The 12,581-nt window shown below is 53.4% G+C and overlaps 1 protein-coding gene across 25 annotated transcripts in view; it reads right to left on the bottom strand.

Moving 5' to 3' along the window:
• CELF4 (CUGBP Elav-like family member 4) overlaps window positions 1-12,581 on the bottom strand; it is a 288,206-nt gene that overhangs the window by 198,419 nt on the left and 77,206 nt on the right. The window lies entirely within an intron of this gene.

A 12,581-nucleotide genomic window follows, 5' to 3' on the forward strand; every position in this document is an offset into this window, starting at 1 on the left:
AGGCCTTGGCAGGGACAGGACCAGAGGTCTCGGGGGGATGTCCCCGACCCTCCCACACTTGTCAGCCCCCGACCTGGCCAGCCCTGTGTTAGCTATGCGGCTGGGAGGCTTTGCTGCTGTGCGCCCCGGGCCAGTCGCCCTCCAGCCCGGGGCAGACAGGGGCAAGGACAGGGCAGATAGAAGGGGCCAGGCCAGGAGACTCGCTCCTCCCCAGGGTAAGGGTGGGGGAAACGGCCACAGCAAAGGCAGCAGCAGTGGTGGAAAGACACATGGCCACAGCGTGTTCAGCGCTCTGCTAGCATCACTTCATGCATCAGTTCTTGGAGGAAGGCACTATTGACATCCCGGGGTCTAAAGGAGTAAACCCAGGCACAGAGAGGTGAAGAGATTTGCCTAAGGTCCCACAGCTCAGAGTGGTGAAGCTGGGTTGGCTGAATCTGGGGCCTGAGTCTGCCCAGTGATGTGGTGGGTTTGGCCTGTAAGTTCTGAGGGTCTTCAGAGAAGGAAGAGACTGGGATGGCTGGAGTGGTCACGCCTCCTCGGATAGAATGTGGGTTAGCAGGTTTAGCTGGGGGTTGAGGACTGGGTCGGCACTGGCGGGTCCATTTATGACGGAGACGCAACTAAAATACAGAGAAAAGTCATAGAATCTTGGCTTGCCTCCAAGAAATGATTTATCTAGTGCAGAAATTACCTGCACCGCATTCCCTTCCCAGCCCCTGGCCACCCCCTGACCCATGCGACTCAAACTCAGCTTGAACACATCCCTGGCTAGAGGCTCGCTACCCTCAGGACAGCCCGTGCCCTGGGGGTGGGGAGGGCTGGGTGCTGTAGGCAGAGCCGCGAGGGAGGGTCTGAGGAGCAGAGGGACACACAGGCCCGCCCGGGGCTGTCTCTGACCCTTCCCTCCTGACTTTCAATGCAGCCCAGACAAAGTTAATACAGAGGACAAATTCTCACTTCTCAGGTGGGCTTGGCACAGAGCACACGCGCCTCATTCCATGCTCCTGACAACAGACCAGAACTACTGTTGATTCCGTTTCTGAAAAGTAAACTTGTCACCTCTGCTGCTGGCCCCAAGAACCAGCGGGGCCACTTTCAGGTCTGTGGCACCCACCAGGCCACAAAGTGAGAGCAGAGACATGGCTGTGGAGTGCCTGTGATGTGGGGACAGCTGTCGAGCGGCACAGGGGCCAGGACTCTTTAATATCTAAGCCACATGCAGAGACACAGAAGGCTACAAGTTTAAGAAAGAGGTAGAAGATAAAAATATGGTACCCAAGGGGTTGAAATCTTCATCCCCTACGAAGAACTCCATGGAATTAGAAACCACGTCAGTAGCTGGATAAACACGCTGAGTTAGCAGTGCTGTGTTGAGGAAGCATCTCTTAGAACACACTCTGGAATGACTCTGAATCAGCCTCCTCCTAACAGCATCGGGTCATGATATGAGCTGAAGGCAAATGCTGCCAGTGTGTGGGGTGGGGCTGCTGCCCTGTCCAGCGTGCTCTGCTGTAACCCCCACCCATTTCTAGGAAGCCAATAGGGGAGACTCTCCTGGCTCCTACCCATCATCCATCCCCTCGTCCCCCTCACTGACCGAAGCACATTTTGACTGTGGCAGATATATGCTTCATTCTTGGCAAGATAATCCCTTTCCCAGCCTCCTTTGCAGCTAGAGTGGTCAGGGACACAGTTTTGGCCAGTGAGACACACACACAATTCTACTGAGGAGGAACTTATGGGAAATCTTTCACATTCCTGAGAAAATGGACAGCTACAGCTGGACTTACTCTGCTTGACTGTGGGTGTGATGCATGGAGCCAGGGCAGCCATTTTGTAACCATGAAGGAAGAGATTCTGATGCTGGCATTTTTACACTGCTAAGCCCACCCTAGACCCCAGACTCTATGAGATGCAAAAGCCCAATGCTCCATTTGTTGAAGCTACTGCAGCCAAATGGAACCTCAGTCACTGAAACTGAAGTTCGAGGAGGTTAAGTGGCTCCCCAAGGGCAACCAGTAAGGCTTCAGGCAGAGCAGGCGCTGGAATTTAACTCTTCTTCCCAGGCAGAACATGACTTCTCCAATTCAAAAGCAGGTCTGGTGTGTGGTGACACCTGTGGGAAGTGACACACTTGGCCCCGTAGGAGTCTAGCAGTCACACCAGAGTCTCCCGTGGGAGCAGCCTGGTCTTGACCTTGGGGTGACAGAGACTGAGGAAGACGATGACACTCCTACCCTTGCAAATCTCTGGTTTTCCACAGGGGTTGGTGCCACAGGACGTCACGTGGAAGGAGTGCGAGCCCTGGAGCCAGCCCCCTCCCCTCAGGCTCCTGGTCCGTAAGACAGCGCTGGTAATGCTTCCCTGAGAGCACCTGTGTGATGCTGTTTTGACAAATAAATGAGAGGATATTTGTGACATGTCAGGCCCACAGAGTGCACTGGTGAATCACAGGTGTCATCCTGTCACACTCCTTCACTTCCTCTTTGTGTTTTCTGGGGTCACCATCGAGAGAAACCACTTGCACTCAAATGCTCTTCTAAAGCCTGCTTCTGGGAATACTCAAACTGAGAATCCTTCAGGGCCTACAGCTAAGCCAGGGGTTACTAAACTTTTTTGTGCACGTGAGTCTCCTAGAGATCTTGTTACAATGTGGTGGGTAGAGTCTGAGTGACACGGCTCAGACAGTCTGGGCGGGGCTGAAGACTCCACTTTGAACAAGCACTTGGTGATGCAGATGTGCCCAAGTCCACACTGAGCCAGGGACGATTAGACCCCTGGCTCTGTTGACCTTGCTCAGACAAAGGGGAGGCCAATGTGGGTTAGAGCATCCTGGGAGCGCTTCCTAGATGAAGGCGGGGGTAGAGTTAAGTCCTGAGGCCCGGGGAGGACTGTGGTGGGTGGGCGGGGGGGGGGAGGCAGGGATTGCTGGTGCCCACACCACACCCAGAGTGAGCAGGATGTCTGGGACTCATGTGCCCGGAGGTGATGGGGCCTGCAGGCTGCGGGATGGAGGTTCTGCAGAGCAGCAGTGTGAGAAAACCCTGCTGGTTTCTCCCACCACTTCCTCCCCATCCCCATCCTCATCCCTAACTCCAGGAGGAAACTCCAGACTTTCCTGGCTCCCCGAAGCCTCCTCTCCTTACTACCTTCCCAATTTCCTCTCCCTAACACACACCTGGATTCTGTCTCCCCGTCCATGGGGCCCTTTCTGGTCATTCCAGCTCACAGTCCCTCCCTCTTCTGAAATGTAGTAAGACTCATAGTCCAAATCACACATTTGACCATTTCACAGTGTTATTGTCCTGTTATTATTTCATTAATGAATTAGGAGTCACTGGACAGTACTGTGGCAAAGGACCCCGAAGTCAACCACACTCACATCACTGTTCTATCATTCATAATAGTACCTGGATTTACAGCCGTCCACAGCATCTGAAGAGCCTCCTCATAAATTTTCGCTCTGGAATTAGGAATTGGGCCCAGAAAGGTCATGATGCCAAGTCATCCAGCTGGTTGGTGTCGTCCTTACAGGCTGTAAGTGCTCAGAAGGGTGGAGCGGAGCGGAGTGTTCCGCCGGGCACAGATCTGGGCAGCCCAGGCTCACACTTGCCTTGTGCGCACTCAGCCACCAGGAGCGGGAGCCACCTGCCTGGCGCCTCCTGGTGGTCACATCAAGGACATACCACAAGTGCCTTAGCTCAAAACACACCCTGGAGCCGCAGGAAACCGGAGCCCTGAACTCCAGCCCTTTTCTCTTTATAACAACTATTTTCACGAAGAATTGAACAACAACAACAAAAACAGCAAAACAACACTGCTTTCTGCCATCATCACCCAGGGTGCCCCATCTTTGATGGGACTTGGCAGCCCACCGTTCTGGAACGATGCAGGCCCACGACACAGACGCCTGGCTCTCTGCTCGCCCATGTGCACACGCTCTAGAGGAAACGCCTGCAGTCCTAAAGTACATCCATCCCGGAGCAGGAGTTCACACAGACAGTCTGCTTCCCTGCTTCGCGCTCTGGCGAAAGGTCAGCAAACCCTCAAGCAGCCTCACACAGACTCACTCGGGTGTGTCCACCGAGGCAGCCTGGGACCCTCCCCTCCTCCACCTCCTCCAGCTCACACGTGTGCAGGGAAGCCCGTCACTCCTGTCACCACTGCTGAGACACACTCACGCCTGCACCAGCTGCGACTGCCCAGGACAAAGCACCTTCCACAGAGCGCTTCCTCCAGGCACCCAGGACCATAAAATGAGACATTCCTGTCTTTCCCAATGTACCCTCGCAGAGCGAGCTGAGCTGACAACTTTTTAGGGGACAAGTGAGGGGGCGGGTGATATGGATGGAAGAGGAGCCTTGAGAATGGATCTGCTGGACGCTACTGGGTGATGCCCAGGCAGGTGAAGTCACTGGGCAGAAATAGAAGCTCTCCCCTGCCCCCTGCCCCTTTTCCCCCCAACCCCTTGAGTCAGCTCTGGGCAACGAAGCGAGTACAGGAATCTCTGGGGATGGGGACTCTGGGAGCTGAAAAGTGGAGTCAACGGAGCAGCATGGAACCAACACCCCGCTGGGTGCCACGCAGGATTGGAAGGGGCCAGAGGGTCATTACAGGGGAAGCGGTGTTGGATTTGAGCCTCCAGGGATGAAGAGAGACTCTCAGGGCAGAGGGAATGAGATGGATAAAAAGAGGAGCCTGAAGGAAGGAGATGAACTTGGGCAGAAGCTGCATGGACCTGGAGGGCTGTGGCCGGGAGACCAAGTCTGCATCCAGCTGCGTTCTGTGGGTGACAGGAGCCCGAGGAGTTTACAGGCGGTGAGATCTTTATGTTGCCATGATAACCTCAGCCAACCGATGAAGGATGTCAGAGGGGGAAGAGCCTGGAAGCTGGAGGTCACCACGCTGGGTTGGGCAGAGTGGGCTCCACCAGAACATCCTGTTTTGTCCCCAGATCTCTCTCAGCTGGATTCCCGGGCACTTCCCAGCACTACGATTTTTTTTTTTTTTTTTGGCACCTAAAGATATTTTCTGGGTCGTGCGCTGTCTCCACACTTGCCTCCCAAACCTGACTGTAAGCTCCTTCAGCAACGAGTCTGTGTCTCACTCATTTTTTCTGATGCCAGGCAACCCCCGCCCCCGCCCAAAAAAGAACTCTGCCTGGGGCAGGTATTCTGTAAACGTTGCTGCTGCTGACTTGGGTGATGGCAACCGTGATCCAGAACATGCTAGGGCCAAGTGTTGGAGAAAGTTCCTGAGAAAGAAACTTGAGCAGAGGGCAGGAGAAAGGTTTAGGGCCGAGGGGCCAGTGTGGACACAGTGGGAGCCAGCCCTTCCCTGGAGCCCTGCCCTGGAGCTGGCCCTCAAGAACAGGCCGCCTGTCTGGTCTGCATCAGGGAGAGACAGAGCTGACCTGCACTTTATTACGCTTGTCACAGAGGGAGTCCGGCAGTGGAGGCCGGGAGACACTTTTCTTCCTCACCCTCCCACTCTCCCCTCCTCTCCCTGTCTTCAATAATGTGAGTAATGCCAAGTCTATTATTCTTAGAATTTTAAAGAATGTCAGAGCTCGAAGGGGCTCCAGGAGCAATCTGGCCCATAGCCTCCTTCCACAGTCCAGGAGGTGGAGGCCCAGGGAGGTTCCCAGCTAAGCGCTTCGCCCAAGGCACCTGGCTCATGGCGGCCAGGTGGGGGCCGGGAGCCCAGGTTCCCTGGCTCCAGCCCAGGCTCTGACACTCCACGTGCCTGCCTGCCTGCCTGCCGGATCTACTTCCTGTCGGGATGGGGGCTGTTCCCAAGGGAGGGGCTGGGCTGGGTTCTGGTCCCAGCTGGGTCACAAGCAAACTTCAACTCATTTTACTCAGATTTCGGGTTCTGTGTGGATAAAATGAGAAAGCTGGGCAAGAAGTCTATGCTGAACATGCGCAGGTAGGAGTGTGTGAACGGCCAACCAGGAACGCCCTCGAATGCCTGCAGGGGGTCTGTCCTCTTCCGCTGCCCACTGCTCCCCCCCCCCGCCCCCGAGCTTACACCGTTTGAGCATGTGCCCCTTGACAAACCCTCGCCCCTCTAACACTCTATAGACCCTTGGGCTTGACCCCCAGGTGACTAAGAACCAGGGAGTAAGAGAGAAGGGAGCCCCATCCCCGGGTCCCACTGTGCCTTTTTCCACCTGTCCTTGGTCCCAGCACAGGGGCCTCAGCACTACTGACATTTGGGGCTGGAATCCTCTTTGTTGCGGGGCTGTCCTGTGCACGATAGGGTGTTCAGCAGCCCCCTGGCCTCTACTTACTGAGTATCAGTAGCATCTCCAGACAATGTCCAAATGTCCCCTGGTGGGCAAAACTACTCTCTGTTAAGAATCACTGCCCTAAAAGGGTGGATGAATGGCTCTCTTTAGGAAATATGGGAAAAGAGGGAAGATATGTCACTCATTTCCCCAAGAGAGAAAGGGAAGAACGAGGCCAAGGGGAGATGCAGAGGAAAGGCTGGTGGGAACCCCCCACCCCTACCTGGTGACTCAAATACTGTTGAAGACCTTTCTCTCCCTGCCAAGGAAGAGCCATGGGGCTGCTCATTTTTCAGTGTTATGGGTTGAATCGTGCCCTTCCCCCTAAAAGATGTTGAGGACCTGACTCCCAGATCCTGTGAATGTGACCTTGTTTGGAACAGGTTTTGCAGATATAATCAAGTTAAGATGAGGGCATTAGGCTGGGTCCAAATCTCATAAGGTGTCCTTCCATAAGGGGAAACCTGGGCACAGAAACGGGCATGCGCACAGGGAAGTCAGTGTGATGGCATGAGAACGCCATCTACCAGCCAAGGGATGCCTGAGGCTACCAGAAGTGCAGAGGGAGACGTGGAACAGACTCTTCCTCCCAGTCCTCGGAAGGAACCAGCCCTGCTCACTCCTTGGTCTTCGTCTTCCAGTGCCGGAACCGTGCGACCATAAATTTCTGTTGTTTAAGCCCCCAAGTTGGTGGCACTTTGCTACTTAAGCCATGTGGGTTGTGGGGCTCTGTTACAGCAGCCCCCAAGCCAACGCACTCAGTGAGAAGGACCACAGGACCACAAGATGGAGGCACTGGGGGATCTGGCTCGTGACCCCACCACGTGAAGCAGAGACACTTGATGATGGGCCCCAACTCACTGCGTAGAGATGAAAACCAACACTGTGCTCGCAGGACGGACAAGTGGAAATACATCACACCTCTAAAATGAAATGCTTTGATTGCGCCAATCACTAGAAGTTGTCAAACTACCCGGAAGAATTAACAGCCTCCGTACATGCTAACTACATCCATCATAAATTCGTCTTTAGTTTCTGTTATCCTATCAATGTCTCTGGGGACCCCTGTCTTGTCATCATTTGCCCTTTATAATTTATTCATCTTGTTCTTGACTGCATCCTTTCTACTTATCATTCATCTTTACAGTTGTACATAAAATGAGATGGAGCCTTCTGGGCCAGGGCTGTCAGGAGGGAGATGGGCCTCACTGGGGAAGTCCCAGTAAAGCTGGAGGTGGTCCCTCTAGAGCCTCCAGTGGGTGTCAAGGTAGAGGTGGGGTGGGCAGAAGGAGAGAGAGGGAGGGTGTACGGGAGGAGGAGGAGAGGGGAGAGACGGGAGAGGCAAGGGAGAAGGATAAAGAAGAAAAGGTGGGAGATGAGAAGGGGAAAGAGGAAGAGGAAGGTGACCAGAAGGGAGAGACAAGAGGAGGGAGCAAAGCATAAAGAGAAAAGGGAAGGAGAGAAAGAAAGAAAGAGGAGATGAGACTTGGGGCAACGAAAGTGGGCGGAAGAGACAGGAGACACATCATGAGACAGCAGTGCTAGAAATCCAATTGAGTTCTCTCTCTCTCTCTCTCTTTTTAATTTTCCATTTTAACATCTTTCCTGGTAAACTCAAAGAAGGTCACATTGTATTTCCATGGAAATGACGCGTCCTGAGTGGCGGGGACCTGAGTCGCGAGGTGTGATGGCAGTGATGTGGCCTGTCTCCCGGGCTGAACGTAGCAGGTGGGGATGGGAGGCAGCCACGGAGGAGCGTGGGTTTGCTTTGTATTCTCAGGTTGCCGAAGTGAGGGCACAAAAGCCAATCTTTAACTAGTGAATTGGAACTTTAATGTTTACCAAGCAGATACAGCTCCCACTCTCCCCCTGCATCCTCCCCCCGCCTGCTCCCTCTTCTCCCCACTTCCAGGCCTCCTGCTAACTGGACCCAGCTCTTCCCCGTCCATAGCCCTGGTGAGGAGCCCTTTCTGCTGCCACAGGGGCAAAGTGCTGGCTACTGCTGACCATGCAGTCCACCACTTGTCCAGCCATATGGTCTGGTTTCCTCTAATCGGAGCCTCACCCCTACCTTCCTAACTTTGGAAACAGATGGGTTCTTCCTGGAAGACAATTCCCTGCAAAGTTCCAAAGGCAGGGGGAAGCAGGACTAAGCAGCGGGGACCTATTTTAAGGAACAGCGTCCTTCCAAGAGGCCTCCTGTGCACACTCAGGTCCTGGGGGGCTCTCCGAGGGGGTTTCTCCTGCCCAGCTCACGGCTCCTGACCTGTCCTGCGTGCCGTGTCTCCAGGCTGGATCTCAGACCAGCAGTCTCCTCTGACACATCCATCTTCCTCCCAACTCTCCTCGCACCCTGCCCATATCTTAAACACATTTTGGAGCAACTCCTGCACCCCATAGTCATCTGGGTCCCCTCTAAAGCAACTGGTGGCACTAGAAAGGAGAGATGGGTGTCCTGGGTTTTTGTAAGGGACCTTGTGCGGATCCTGGCTTGGCCACTATTAATTGTGTGACCTTGGGCAAACTGCTTACTCTCTCTAATCCTGGGTCTCCTCATGTGTGGGAGATACTCTTGGTATCTTTCTCAGAGGGTGGTTGTGAAGATAAAATGAAGTAATGGAGGTGATGTGTTTGCATCATGCCCATCAGATAGGAAGTGCTTAATAAAGATTACCCTGGAGCTATTTTCCACACTACCCATTTTATAATAACGTGCTGTCTTGTACTGTTGACGGTATTTTTGTGTGTATGACTGGCTTCTGTCTCCAACTTGATGGACAGCTCCAAGAGGGGTGCGGATGGATTTTTCTTATCTCTGTGTCTGCCTGGATGCCTACCTAGCACAGTGCCCGACACACACTCAGGAAATTCATGTTGATGGACTGAGAAACCATGTCGACCGTACCATAGAAATGACGGAACAAATTTTGGGAATGGAAGAAGATGAGCTGGAGAGAGCAGGGGGCCAGGAGAGAGAGAGGGTGAGATGGAGAGTGTGAGGGAGAGATGGAGATGGAGCGTTTAGAAGGGGGAATCGCTCTGCCTAGATGCTGGCAGAAGACACTGCTCCAAGGGACCCTGATGAGGCTTTGTGGTTTACTAATCTCATTCTACTGAAGTCATGCCAAATTCAAAAACAATAATGCATTTGAAATACTGGTCCAGGGATGATTCCATTAGGCATCCAAGAGGCTGGTTAGACTGGTTCCCAAGGATCCTGACCTCTGACTTGTAAAAATAGCCATCGTAGTCTGGTTTCTGAGCTCCCACTTATCCCAAGAGAAATGTCAGTTCCCCTTCTCAGTCCCCAAATGAGGACACGTGGGAGGGGTGTCTCTGGCTCTGCCTCTGTTGTTATGTTATTGTTTTTAGTAGTGGTGTATGTGTGTGTGTGTGTGTGTGTGTGTGGCAACAGTGGGATTGTTTTCCTTGCTGCCAAAAGGATGCTAGCTCTGTAACCTGCTGGGAAACAGAACGGACCGCCTGTACCATCTTCTCCCCTTTTTTCTCCTCAGTGCGAAAGTGGAGGGCTGATTTTAATGGATTGATCTGAATGGATTTTGAAGTCTGGAAAAGTGCCTAAATTGCTGAGGTTACCAGTTTCCAGGTTCTTTTTCCAATTTCTTTCTCCTTAGTCAGACACAGAGCATGCTCACCAGGTCACCTAGGGTGGTCACTGCAGACAAGAAGAGGTCTCTCCACCCCCTAACCAGACGGGCAGCCGTGAGCACCATCTCAGTGGGTGAGAACAACCATTACTCAGGTGGGTGGGAGCATTTTGCCTGGTCCTCTCCCACCATTTGCCAGTGGATCATTTTCTCTGATCTCTAAGGAGAGAACCAACCAACAGTAATAACACCAGTCCTGCTTTCTGGAATCCAAATGACTCCACTTTAATATGTTGTCATCTTGTTTTTCATTTGTCTCCATGTGAGTTTGTGTGGGGACAACATGCCTTAGGAAGTTCAAGCTGCAATCCAGCCTTTTTTTCCTGGTCCCTCGCCCTGTGGGCTGTACCTGCCCTGAGAATTGTGATGAGGTCTTTGAGACCACGAGTCTCCCCGGGAGGCCTCTGAAGAAAGGATGGCATTCCAGGCACTGCAAGGGGACTCTAGGCTACGTTTTAGCTCCCCTGTTGGCCTCTCTCCTCACCCCTCCCATCTCTCAACATATATTCACATTTCTTTTTGTCCTTTCTCCCAAACTTGCCCAACTTGTCTTTGTGGTTTCAGGAAAATGCCACTGGATCTCCCAGTATGAAGGATTAGCACAGATTATGGGTAACAGTGTTAATTATCGGTGGGAGAGGGGCTGGCGCGTCGCTCCAATGTGCTCCTGATTTCCCCTGGGCCTTTCTGCCTGGTAATAAGCCTTCTTTAATCTGGCAGGCCCCTTGGTGAAATCAGCACCACGGACAGTGGTATTGATTGCTTCTGAGAAACCATCACAGCTGCTCAACCAAATTACCTTTGATATGTGACCTTTAATGTAATTACTGCAACATCAAAGTATTTCTATAAATTATTAAAGAACTAATACACTCCATCATTTAGCTATTCTATTATATGTAAAATAAACAACCGCAAGTTAATGTTAGATCCTGAGCAATCCACACTCACTACTGAAATTCTCCCAGCCTCTCTCCCCCTTCAAAATCCTAAACCTCCCCCTCCCACCTTCTCTTTCTGTTTCCCCATCTAATTCCAGGCTTTTAGCCATCACGAAACTCCCCAGCAATCTCTCTCAAGCTGATGAAGGGCCTCCCATAACAATGTGGTATTTTCTATTCCATTTGGGTGGCTCTAAAATATCTATCACAATCTCCCCCAAAACAAAGTACCATAAACACTTTATTAATCAGCACAAACCTTTCTCAGAAGCCTTTGATTATCTTACAATATGGCTTTATGCTTCACACATAACATGGGGCGATGTGGAGCATATTTCTGCCATCTTACAGAGGGCACCCAGAAAGTAATTACTATAATATATGTGCATGTAGCCGCGCCACTAAAAAACCAACTGGGGAACGGCCACCGTGCCAGAGCTGGGCTCCACACGAAAACCTGTACGGTGCACAATTTCTACTCATTTGCATCCGCGGGTGTGTTATTAAGATGACTCAGCCCCGTGCTTTGCAATCACAAACACCAAAATACAATACAAAGGCTGTCTTAATGGAAGGAAGGCCCTCCCCACCCCTAAAAGGGTAAAAAAGGGTCTTTGAGGCTGCCCCCCTCCCCAGGTCGAGCTTTCTCTCTGTCTACCTGGTTAACCTTTCCCGCTGTGGGGCAGAAATGGAAACGTGTGTTTACACACGGTTTGCTTGGTAAGAATGTAAACATGCATGTGTAAATATTGGCACGCACACATGTAGGACACACGTGCTTCCCTGCAGGGTCCATTGTACAAGCTCAAAAACGGTACAGTTTTAAATTCTTTAAATTATGCCCACAAACATTCACATCTTTCCATTAATCTTTAGACACTTCGGTGAGCCGTATATCTCCCCCCGCCGCCCCCCTCCCATCTCTCTGAACCCACAGGAGAGACCGTGCGGACCCTTGACCCGAGGAACACTTCTTATTTTATGGTGATGAACTAGCCTCGATAATAGCCATGGCTGATATCACACCCAGTTAGGGGGGCCATAAATAATTCTCTTCTCCCCCGCACACAAGCTATAAACCAGGGCTGAGGCGCGATAGTTTATCAAAGACGAGGGCTGGCTCCTTAAATAAACCGCGGTGATCTCACTCGCGGCGCCGAGCCCGGGCGGCTAGGCGCTCCCTCCCGCCCCGGCCCCCACCCCAGGAACAGCCAGTGTCCGACGTCGATAGGCGGCTGCTCCGGCGGCGGCCCTGTTACCAGGGGCCCCGCGGCGCCGGCGCAGGTAGCTCTGGGCTCCCGGGGCCCCAGGCACTCCGCGTCCCTGCCCCGGGGCTGCCCGCGCGGGCAGCGCGGGGAGGCGGGACCCGATCGGCGGCGCCCCAGGGGGCCAGGGGAGATGCCGCGCCCGAGCTCTGCGACCATCGCCAAGTTCGTCCCCCGCCCGGCGTTCCGTCGGGCCTGGACGGCGGAGAGCGGAGGCCGCCCGGGGAGGTCTGAGCTTGGCGCCCACGCGCCCGCCTCCCGGCTCCGCGCCTCGCCGTTTTGGGGGGCCTGAGTGGCGGCGCGCGAGTTCCGGAGCGAAGGCCGGCGCCGCGGTCGCAGCCCCCCTCGCCCGCCGCGCAGCAGCCCGGCCTCCCGAAGTCGCCCCCTGTCGGCGCATCCGTCGCTCGCGCCTCGG

The sequence above is a fragment of the Camelus bactrianus genome, chromosome 24 (assembly GCF_048773025.1).
Source record: "Camelus bactrianus isolate YW-2024 breed Bactrian camel chromosome 24, ASM4877302v1, whole genome shotgun sequence".
Lineage (NCBI taxonomy): Eukaryota > Metazoa > Chordata > Mammalia > Artiodactyla > Camelidae > Camelus > Camelus bactrianus.